This window comes from Ursus maritimus, unplaced genomic scaffold (genome assembly GCF_017311325.1).
Source record: "Ursus maritimus isolate PB19 unplaced genomic scaffold, ASM1731132v1 scaffold_6, whole genome shotgun sequence".
NCBI classification, from domain to species: Eukaryota; Metazoa; Chordata; class Mammalia; order Carnivora; family Ursidae; genus Ursus; species Ursus maritimus.
Genome location: NW_024426774.1, coordinates 5,125,942 through 5,136,587, shown reverse-complemented (window position 1 = coordinate 5,136,587; position 10,646 = coordinate 5,125,942). Strand labels below are relative to the sequence as shown.

The following is a 10,646-nucleotide window of genomic DNA, read 5'->3' as shown; positions in this document are numbered from 1 at the left end:
GTGTGTGTGTGTGTGTGTGTGTGTGTGTCTGTCTGTCTCTGTCTCTCTGTCTGTCTCTTGACAAAAGTTGCGTACAATAAAGGCACAGACGCAAAGCTTAATTTCATCAGTGTAACAAACAGACAACCACATCGGCATTCCGAACACCTTTGTGAAGGTAACAAATGTAAACATAAAGGAAACACATTACATTTAAACAGAAAGGCAATTGAGGTGACGCTTTCAAAAGCCTATATTTTACAGTTTTTATGGTAAAAATGCTCGATTCTAAACTTAGCACAGCAACAACTCTGGGCAGTGAACATTCCATCTTTTTGGCTACAAAAATGTATGTTTTTTAAACAAATGAAAGGAAAATGAAATTTTCCGCAATGTCCAGCCCAGTTTTCTCTGCTCCTATACTAAAGTTTGGTTCCAGCGAGCTAGCTAAGACTAAAGTGTTACGTTGCCTTCCTCAACTCCTTTGTGTATAAAGTTCCCTCCAGGAACTCGTGGGGGGCACAGCAGACTCAGTGTTCTAGGGACAACTTGACATATGCCAATTAATAACACAAAAATCTCACACCAACTTTTTTTTTTTTTAAGTAGGCTCCATACCCAACGTGGAGCCTAAGCCAGAGCCTGAACTCACAACCCTGAGATCAAGACCTGAACTGAAATCAAGAGTCAGATGCTAACCGACTGAGCCACCCAGGTGCCCAGGGGCCCCTTTCAGAGTAACTTCTCACTGTGCACATTGATACGTCTTAGTTTAATAATGTAACAAGCTATCTTTCATTTCATAATGCTGATTAAGTCTGTCTCTTTACTGTCTTTAAATATCTGAAGTTCAAAAGAGCACATGTATTTCTAAGTAGATGGATTTGAATTAGTGAGTCCAGGTGACATTTGAGGTGCTAAAAAAAAAAAAAAAAAGAACGAACACAAAATTCAGCCAAGTAAATTTGAAGACCTAATTGGCTTTCTTGAGCAATTTCTGAATCGGGCAGCAAGTGGAGAGACGCTCCGGCAGCCGTAAGTAGGGGAAGGAGTTTGCAGGAAGGACGGTGGGCAAGAAGCTAGCAGCGGAAGACAAGAAGGCTTGCTTCAGGCCAGGACGTCTTCTTTTCGGGGAAGAAAGAACAGCAGGGTTTTCATCTTTGCATCTTTCAGACCTGATCAGGCCCTTTCAGAAGGACTTTTGATGTCTGGCTTGCAAGTGGACACCTTCGTTTTGCACGTGACAAAGGGACAGTTCATAAAATGGGTGGTGTTGAGATGGGCAGGAAGATTTTGTTCAGCAGTGTGCTCTGTGTCATGCTGAACAGAGAGTCAGGGCAAGCATAAGACCGGCCAAATCTCATGGTCCCTTTGGGCAAAAGTCAGGTCAGGCCCCTGGATTTTCTTGCACGGATACCAACAAGAACAAAGGCATCACCTGGGGAGAAGAGACACTGATGGAGTATTTGGGGAACCCCAAGAAGAGCATCCCTGGAACAAAAATGGTCTTCACGGGCATTAAGAAGACTGGCGAAAAGGCAGACATGATAGCTGATCTCAACAAAGCAACTAAGGAGTCACAGTTGGCCACTGCCTTATTTATTACAAAACAAAAATGTCTCATGAGGTTTTCTCTATGTGTGCCATATTTCGATTGATCTCCTACCCCAGACTGCAGATCATGAATGGCTGATAGAATATTTCTTTTGGAGAGTCCTGATTTAAATAAGATCCCCTTGTGGCTAAACACGTGTGATCAGCATTTAGAACTTAATAGGAATTCTGGACCAACAGGTGTCATCACTGTTCTCCCTTTAAAGATACAGTTGGAATCGGTTCATCATGTTGAGCTTTTCCAGGAGATGGTCGATGCCATCTCTCAACCTGTAGGACATTGGTTTTATATTTAGATTTAGATAACTGGTCATATTAATATATTTAAATAATGAGGCACTCCTTTCACTGTCTCCTAGAACAGCAAGACTCCGCTGGGTTTCAAGCGTGCTCACTAGCCTGTTAATGGCAAGAGCTGAAGAAAAGCTGGCAAAGTCCACTTGAGCTTTTTGGTCTTAACTATGCTAATTTTTTTAAAGATCTTATTTATTTTTTTCAAAGAGAGAGAGAGAGAGAGAGAGGGAGCACCAGCAGGGGGAGGGGCAGAGCGAGAAGCAGACTCCCGCTGAGCAGGGAGCCCGACACGCGGCTTGATCCCAGGACCCTGAGATCATGACCTGAGCCAAAAGCAGACGCTTAACTGACTGAGCCACCCAGCCACCCCTTAACTACGCCAATGTAGTTAAAATTCCCTGCACCTAAAATGTTGCCCTTTGCTTAATGAAAGGCATTTTAGTGTGGTGTATATATAATATTAAATAAAGAATATTTGACACTTCTCACATTTTATAGATGATCTTTAAGGTCAGATGCTTTTAAAATTCAGTGTGACAGTATATAGTAGCCAACTTGGCTTGTGAATTCTTTGCTAAGTCAGACTAAGTGACAATTCAAGGTTGTCTTCTACACAGCTGTCCAAAAACACAACTGTGGAATTACCATATATGTATGATTGGTAATGGTGCTTTGCCAGCTCGTTGGCAGCATTAAAGTAGAGGAAATGTATCATCAGCACGAATTTATAAATTAGGTGATAAGGCTTAAGCTATTTAAGAACAAGGTGCGCCTGGGTGGCTTGGTAGGTTAAGCGCCTGCCTTCAGCTCAGGTCATGATCCCGGGGTGCTGGGATGGAGCCCCGCATCTGGCTCCCTGCTCAGCGGGAGTCTGCTTCTTCCTCTGCCCCTCCCCCACTTGTGGTCTCTCTCTCTCTCTCTCTCTCTCTCTGTTTCTCTCTCTCTCTCAAATTAATAAAAAAAATCTTTTTTAAAAAGTAATTAAAAACAAAATCGTAGGTAAAAAAATAAAAGGTCACATTTCTGGGAGAGGCTGAAACAGTCATCAGGACTTGGTTTCCTTTCGTGGGGGCAAATGACCCCATCCGAGTCTTGTTGTTTCTTTTTTAACCGGATGACACTTTAGTCCTCATCTTGAGAAAAAGGAGCAGAAGGAGAGAAAGAGTGTGAGGGAACTTTGCTGTTGATTCCTTTTAGAGTGTCTAGAAACATTACGGAATGTGCTTAGAACTCGTGACTTGATATAATTACTTTCATAAATTCTATAACACAAAGATAACTTCTGCTGTGGGACACAGTATTAGCCCACACTCCTTCAGTAACGAATGCCTGACACACGTTAAACTCACTTCAGCACAAAGAGGAATTTGCTCACTCCCAGTAAGGGAGAAGGTTGTGACTTGCGCCCACGGCATAGAGCCCAGAGACTCCAATTCTGATACTGTCCGAATTCTGTGTGTCTCTCAGCTTTGGTTCCTTCACAGGATGACATTATTTCCTCTTAATGTCCACAACCTTCTGGGTGTCAGGGGACAGTGACATCTGACCTCAGAAAGATGCAGGTTTTGATCATCTCAGCCTCATGAGTCTGGGATAGAAAAACCGTCCTTCTCCCGAGTCTACGGATGAAAGTCACAGGATCGTGTCCCTGGGCTCTGCTGTCCCCTGTGTTTGGGCCAGGAGAACAGAGCACAAGGGGTGGCCAGTCCTGGATGACCGTGGACAGAAGAGGTGCTGGTCCTCCAGGGAAGAAGGTGCTGTTTCCAGGAAAAGACGGGAAGGGACGCTGGGCAGAGGAAGACACCAGATGTCCACTGCAGACAGCTAGTGAATACATTATCCTGTCAACAAATGCGTGTCCAATTAAAGGACAATTCCGTTTTCTCACTTGGTACCAAATAAATTGTAATAGTGACAACTATTCCGGCGAAGAATGAAGCTCGTCTCCACAAGCTTTAATATGAGAAGACAGTGTCCAGTGGAGGCCGCTGCTTGAGTTAATTTGGTTAGGTTGGGTGGAGACAGATTTGAAAAAGAATCAACACTCTTATAGTAGTTCTCTCTTTTTTTTACCCCAGACCCCTGCTGTTGTAATAGTTTAAATATTTTCCTTCAAAATTGATAAATAAAATTTAAGACATTACACCAGTGACCTCGTGGGCAATTTTGTTAATTAGTTCACATCGCTGTCCAAATGGCTGACCATTATTACAGTTACTACTGCATAAAACACGCTATAAAATGAAGAGAGTTCCAGAATTCCTATATTCTCATATTATCTGTTAAAAAAAAAAAATACAGACACACACACATATGTAACCAGAGAGCAAAAGAAACTCTAGATTCGCAAATGTACCTGTTTGTTTTTGTTTGTTCTGGAAGCTCCGACAAGAGCCAAGTCATCCAAGTGCCCAGCCTGGCATCGACATGTAACTGAATCCGTGGTGGACCACTGGCTCCTTCCCTGATCTACGCGTCAGTACCTGACTGTCCCGCCATTTCCGTATGGAGAGAACTCAACCCGAAGGCACAGTGCTTATCACCCCTGAACACACGTGCAAAACGTACTCCCTAAAACCCAAACCCAACTCCGTAATCCGGGCTAATGCACTCTCAGTTATCCCAGGTTGTTTCCTTCTCAAATCAGACACTTGAAGATCTGCGTTTGAAGGTTCATGTATTAGACCAAGGATGCTGGCCTTGAAGGATGCAGGAAGGCCTCAAGAGGTTGCCCAAAGGAGGCCTGGATCAAACACTGCCCTGGGCTGTGGGGCGTCAACACAGCCCTAAACTCTCCGTCAAAGGTCTTCAGGCAAATGACCTTGGCCCACTAAGGGTGCCTTTCCTTCCCTGTGTTGCTATCATGGTAATCTAAAGGCAGCACCTTGCTGACCCATGTGGCCTCAGAGTTCTTGTGATAAAGTTATAAAGACTACTTTTCACTGGAGTTGGTTTTCAAAACATCTGTTAGAACTGGGCGGGCTACCAGAGAACCAAACCTAACAAAACCATTTTTAAAGCCTCCTTTGAGATAAATATTTACGTAGAGGTGAGATTAGGAGAATTTAAATATTTTTTTAAATGTTCATATCTTGTATAATGCTAACTGATTATTGCTTTCATTTAGGGAAAACCAAGATGGCACCTAGGTACTGACGTGATGAAGACAAATACATGGGGTCCTGAGGGCCTTGAAATGCAGCCAGGCTCCCTGACTTTCTACTCTCACTGTATCTCATTGAACTTCTGACTGTCTTCTTAGAAAAGTTTAGCAAAGTGAAACAAAACAAAACTAGATGTGCTGTCGATTGAAACTGTGGGAGGAATTATAATACTTAAAAGTAGGTCTGGGTGGGCCCAGAATTTGCACGGCCGACAGGCTGTGAGGTGGTGCTGCTGGGCCAGGGTCCCCACTGTGAGGACCACTGTGTTGTGTGCGTCTCATTCTAATACGAGTTTTCAATCATTAGGGGTTGCCTTTGATGGTCTTCTAATTGTTTCCCCTTTTGTGAGTTAAAACAAAAAGCTAGCTAAGGTTTCTAACGTCGGGCACTCGTTTGCAATAATCAGAAGAATACTCCGCGTTAACCGATATTGTTTCTAAATAGCAGAGCAGGCTACGTGGGACGTGTGCAGTCATGACAGCATGACTCACCCCATCCCCAAATCAACTCACGCTGCAAAAAGGCGACGAGAGCCTCGGGGAACATCTCTTGCGTGCTTCCTCCACAGTGGTGCTGCTTTGGGGAGCAACCACGGGCTAGAGGGCTTCCCCGAAGCCCTCCCATGTGACAAAGGTGCAAGGGAGCATCTCTCTCTTCTTCCTTAGGAAGACCATGCATATGAGGTCATTGGAAAGCCCTCAGGTTTCCTGTGTCCCCCAGAATCACCCATGTGCAGAGCTTCTCCTCGGCCAGGAGGGGGTGCTTGCTTCTTACATTCAAGTTCCCTGCCCCCCTACCCCCCACTCCCCCAGCCCTCACCCCCACCCCCACCCACTGGGGACCAGTCACTGTGTTGGTAGCTGTGCTGGTGTGCTTATTACAGGATCAGAAATAAGGACACAACATGCCAATAGCTGTGTGTTTTTGCATAAACATTTAGAAGCATGCTTTTAGATGTCACTTACAAATTCCTTCTCCCTTTTCTGCAACTGAGGATTAAAGGCTGGAGAACCCAAGGATGTTCCAAAGCAGCACTGGCAGGAGAGGTGGATGGCCGTGAAGACACACAGACTCCCCATGAAATTCTTCATGTAGACCCTCGGATCGCCCGCCTCCCTGCTGGTGAGAAGGGGCGCTGGGTCGGGATCTGATTCCCAGACTCAGCAGAGGTGAGCTGAGCGGCCTGTCTCCGTCAGGCGGGAAGACAACCAAACCCCACAGACCCGCCCCTGCAATGTCCACTACACAGGGGCTCCTCGTAACGTCCGTTTCTCCCCTGCTTTTCCGTTTTGTGTCTGCGGTCACACGACATCTCCGCCCTTTGATACTGACTTATCTCCAGGGTCCAAATGTTTAACAGACAAGAAAACTGAGGCCAGAAAGTCAGATGGCTTTCCAGATGTCAGGAAAGAAGACGCGCTGCGAGAAGCAGACTGAATTCTGCACCGCCGCGTTCCCGGCGACCGAAGGGAGGTCCGGAAGGTCTTGCTCATCCTTTCCCGATGGCTTAGTAGACGCACTCGCTTCTTATTATGAAGTTACGTTACCGTGAAGTGATGACGAGGGTCCCTGAACCTCAGCACTATGGACATCTGGGGACAGAAAACTCTGATGTGTGTGTATGGCGTGTGTATATGTGCATATGTGGGGTGTGTGTGTGTGTGTGCACGCGTGTGGTATGTATGCGTGAGTGCGTGTGTTTGCATGTACGTGTGGTGTGTGTGTATGTGTATTGCGGTGTGTATGATTGTGTGATGTGTCTGTAGTGTGACTGTACGTGTGATGTGCGGTGTGTATGTGTGTGTGGTGTGTGTGTGTCTGTAAGTGATGAATGAAGCTCCAGGAGATTCTCTGGTTAGCACGAAGGGCGCCAGCTCTCTGCTTCTGCCGGAGCACGAGTGCCTGGGTTTCCTCTCGGCCTGAAACGAGCGAGACACCAGGCAGAACCCCTGCCCGGCGGTGTCAGACACGGGCGCTCAGGCGGGCTGCAGACCCCGGAGGGGGAGCAGTGGGGAGCCTGCCTTCGCCCCCGCCTGCCCTCGCCCCCGCCTGCTGCCCCAGGAGGGTCCAGGAAGGTGAGTCCCGCACGTCTCGCAGTTAGAGGAGACGTGGGCTCCTCACCCAGCCATCTCAGAACAGCACATCATGCAGCCTGCATAAGCACCAGGAGCCCAGCATCGCCCCATCTGCTTCCCACACAGCCCAGCGCGCACGCGTGATGGCCACAGCCCGAGACACCCTCCCGGGGCCCGGGGAAAGGAAGCCCGAGCCCCTGCTGCAAACTGCAGTGCACAAACTCACAGTCACCGTGCCTCCAAAGGTACAACGACTTCCTGTTTCCTGAGGAAACACTTCCTTTCTAGAGAGGCTGTTCTCTTTTTGTACACTATCCCCATGGATTTTGGGGAAAAGTCCTTGTGTTCCTGTTAATAAACATACTTTTTATTACTGAAAATAGTGGTTATTTCCACCTGGCTATAGTCACACCTATTTATATTTTTTTCAGCTTTTGCATTGAACAACCCCTCCCAAAACTCCCACCCCTACCTCCCGGCCCCCCCCAGGGAAAGGAAAAGTTCCCAGCCCCATAGAGACAGAAGGGAATGGATTGTGCTAACAATTTGCCAAACCTCAATTTTCCCTTCTTTTAAAAAAGAGATTATGTGGTAATAATCATACTAATAATGAAAATATCTTCCCCCAAGTTTGCAGCGAGGGCTAAGTGAGTTCATGCATATATAATGCAGGAACGCAGCCGGCACATTATAAATGCTGAGTAAATGTTAGCCGGCATCAGTATTCTCACTGCGGCTACTATCACTTTTACTCTTGTTAGTAAAAGAACGGGGACACGGAGTAGTGTGAAACACCGGGGGAGAATCCCAGCTCTGATCTACCAGCCATTGGATCATTCGGTCGATGACCACCTCTCACCCTATTTTCCTGCAGGCACATGGTGACAATCATGCATTCTTTCTCAACGCTCAGCGAAGTCAGGATCCAAACCTGTTCGACTCCAGAACCCTTGCTGCTTCAAATCCCATAAAGCCTAATTATTGGCGAATCTGAACTGAAAAGCCACATCGTCCTGTGGAAGGCACGCGGGGGACACGACCACCCTGCAGCCGTCTCTGAGTGTTGGATCCCTGGGTCCTGCAGTCCTAGGTTTTCACATAGAAAACAATTCAGGATACACATGAATTTGTATCCGTTCTCGTCTCTTTCCAGAGAGCTGCTACCACTCCCAGAAAATTTCTTCTGAGCAGTGCAGGGCTCCCCATCTGCAGATATGCCATTTACCTAGACAAGCCTTCCTGTAGCAGGAAATGCAGGAACGGGCAGACATGACTCAGAGTTCCAATTAAAAAAAGGAAATTTGCATTAGGCGAGCTAACTGCCTGTTTCAATTAGGAACAGCAGCTCTCTCCTCCTTCCTTCCGAAGGAGAGAGGAACATCAGGGATGTGGGTTTGGATTTCTGCAGGGGGGTGTGTGACTGTCCTGATTCAAAGTGCTTTTGGGGCAGGGGGGGGAGCTCAGAAATATGGCAACGTACAAAGGTTTGAGACCTGCCCGTGAAGAAGATGGATGCCTCCCTTCCACCAGGCTCTCTCTGTCTCTTTAACTCTTCTTCGTCTGTTCTCTCTGAGACCCTGGCAGCCCTCACAGCTGTGACCTCTCTAAACTGTCAGCCTCAGATTAACTGATACTTCATCAATTTCGCCTGAACTACATTTGCAACCCAGTCTCGGGAGGACAGCCCAGTGCATCAAACACCATGCATTAGCCTCCCGGAGCCAGATTTTCTTCAGAACGATGGGGGCATTTTCCAATATTCTTGCAGGGGTCTGAGCAACAAGCCTGGGGGGATTTTGCCCGCAGGGGGAAGAGCAGAAGCCTCTGATTATTCCTTGTAAATTTTTCATGAGGACATCTGCCCACGCTCCACTCCTCGAGAGCTGCCCTCTCTCTCTGCGCTCAGGCCTCCTGACGAGGCATGAAAAACGAGAATGATTAGGCTCAGTCCCCATTAGCCAGGAAGTGGCTGCTGGAAGCTGTGGGATTTCAGGCTGGGAGAGGGGCTGGGTCTGCTGGGGAAGCTCTTTGAAACAAAAGACCAGCCGGAGGTGGATGGCTCTTAGGTGAGTCAGATGGAGGCCACCCATGGGGAGGTGGTCCCAGCAGCACAGATGGCGCGGCCTGGCCTGGAGACCCCCCTGATCCAGGCCTGGGGAACCGGGTGCCTGGCCCCACACCCCAGCCCGCCCTCCTTCCCCTTTCATTCCAGGGACGGCCTCCAGCGTGGCGTGGGGCGCACAGCCAAGTCAAAACCAGGAGATTTAAAGTGCAGAGATGGGGGAGGGAAGCCCTTCCTTTTTTTAAATAATAAAATCGAACCATTCCTTGGAAACACTAGCAGCTTACAAGCTTTAAAATCTTATCTCTTTCCATACAGTTCAAATCAAGAGCCAGCAGCTCTTTCTCATTAATGCATCAAATCATGCCGATGTCCTTTTTGTGCTCCCTTTGAAGTGACATGTGCTTCAATTTATTTTTAATCTTCTAAGTGATGTCGTAAGGACTGCCGCCCCTGTGACATATGACGTTGCGTTCTTGGGGGTTGTTGAGCCGGGGAGTGTGCGCCCGACCCACACCGCACCCGAGAGCTCAACCCAGAGCCCGCCGTCAGAGAGCAACCTCCAACGAGGGGGAGGGGGGACGCCTCAAAGGGAGAATTCCACCGAGGAGGTAAATCCATCAAGAAACTCGCCGCGCACACCTTGGAAACGCCACCTTTTGTGCTCGGCGTGGCCGGTCCTCGGGGAGCCACTGGCAGCCCTCCATGGAGCCACAGTGCCACCCAGTGGCCGCGCCTGGGGCCTCCCTGCCTCTCCTCGCGGTCCCGGACTAAGGGGAGATGACGGACACGGACACGGGCTGGTATGAACTACTTGCCCTGAATATCACATCTTTAAATTGTTACCCACATGAAAGAAGGCCTGGTACTGATTCAAAGCCACCTTGATGGGGAAATCTGAGAATGTCCATAAAAGGCAGTGCGCACAGAACTGAGGGATGGTTTCTCTTGTTGTTTTGTTTCGCTCCCCACCCCCATAGCTATGCTGGTGACTACTTATTTCAGAGCAAAATAAAATTAAATACAGTAGCTTCGTTGCTTAATTAAGTCGTGGGTGCATAACACAATCCAATTCAAAGATCCACACAACTGAACCTGCTTTGGGGGGGGCGCCCCTCCCCAACAGGAGGAAGTGGCCAGAATCCTGCTCTGGCCAGCAGTCCTCTACCATGGGGTCTCCTCGCGCCTTCCCTGTTTAGCACCCCTAATTCCTCAACCACACAGTGGATGCTTAAAAATCCTTACTGGTGAATAGGTTGGTTCTCAAATCAGAAATGCCTGCATCTTGAAGGCAGAAACAATGGCAAAATCTTTGCATCCGCACTTAAGCTTCATCTGTGGCCTTATCTCTTCAAATCTATGTGTGAGCAATCACAACGTCTGTGAATGGGGTTTTTTTTTTCCATCTATTAAAAAAAAGAGATTGTGCTGGCAAGAAAAATTTATAGTACCATTTTT

At 47.6% G+C, this 10,646-nt stretch overlaps 1 pseudogene; it reads left to right on the top strand.

Moving 5' to 3' along the window:
- Nucleotides 1-1,242: 1,242 nt before the first annotated feature.
- On the top strand, nucleotides 1,243-1,672 carry LOC121100987 (annotated as a pseudogene).
- Nucleotides 1,673-10,646: the final 8,974 nt, after the last annotated feature.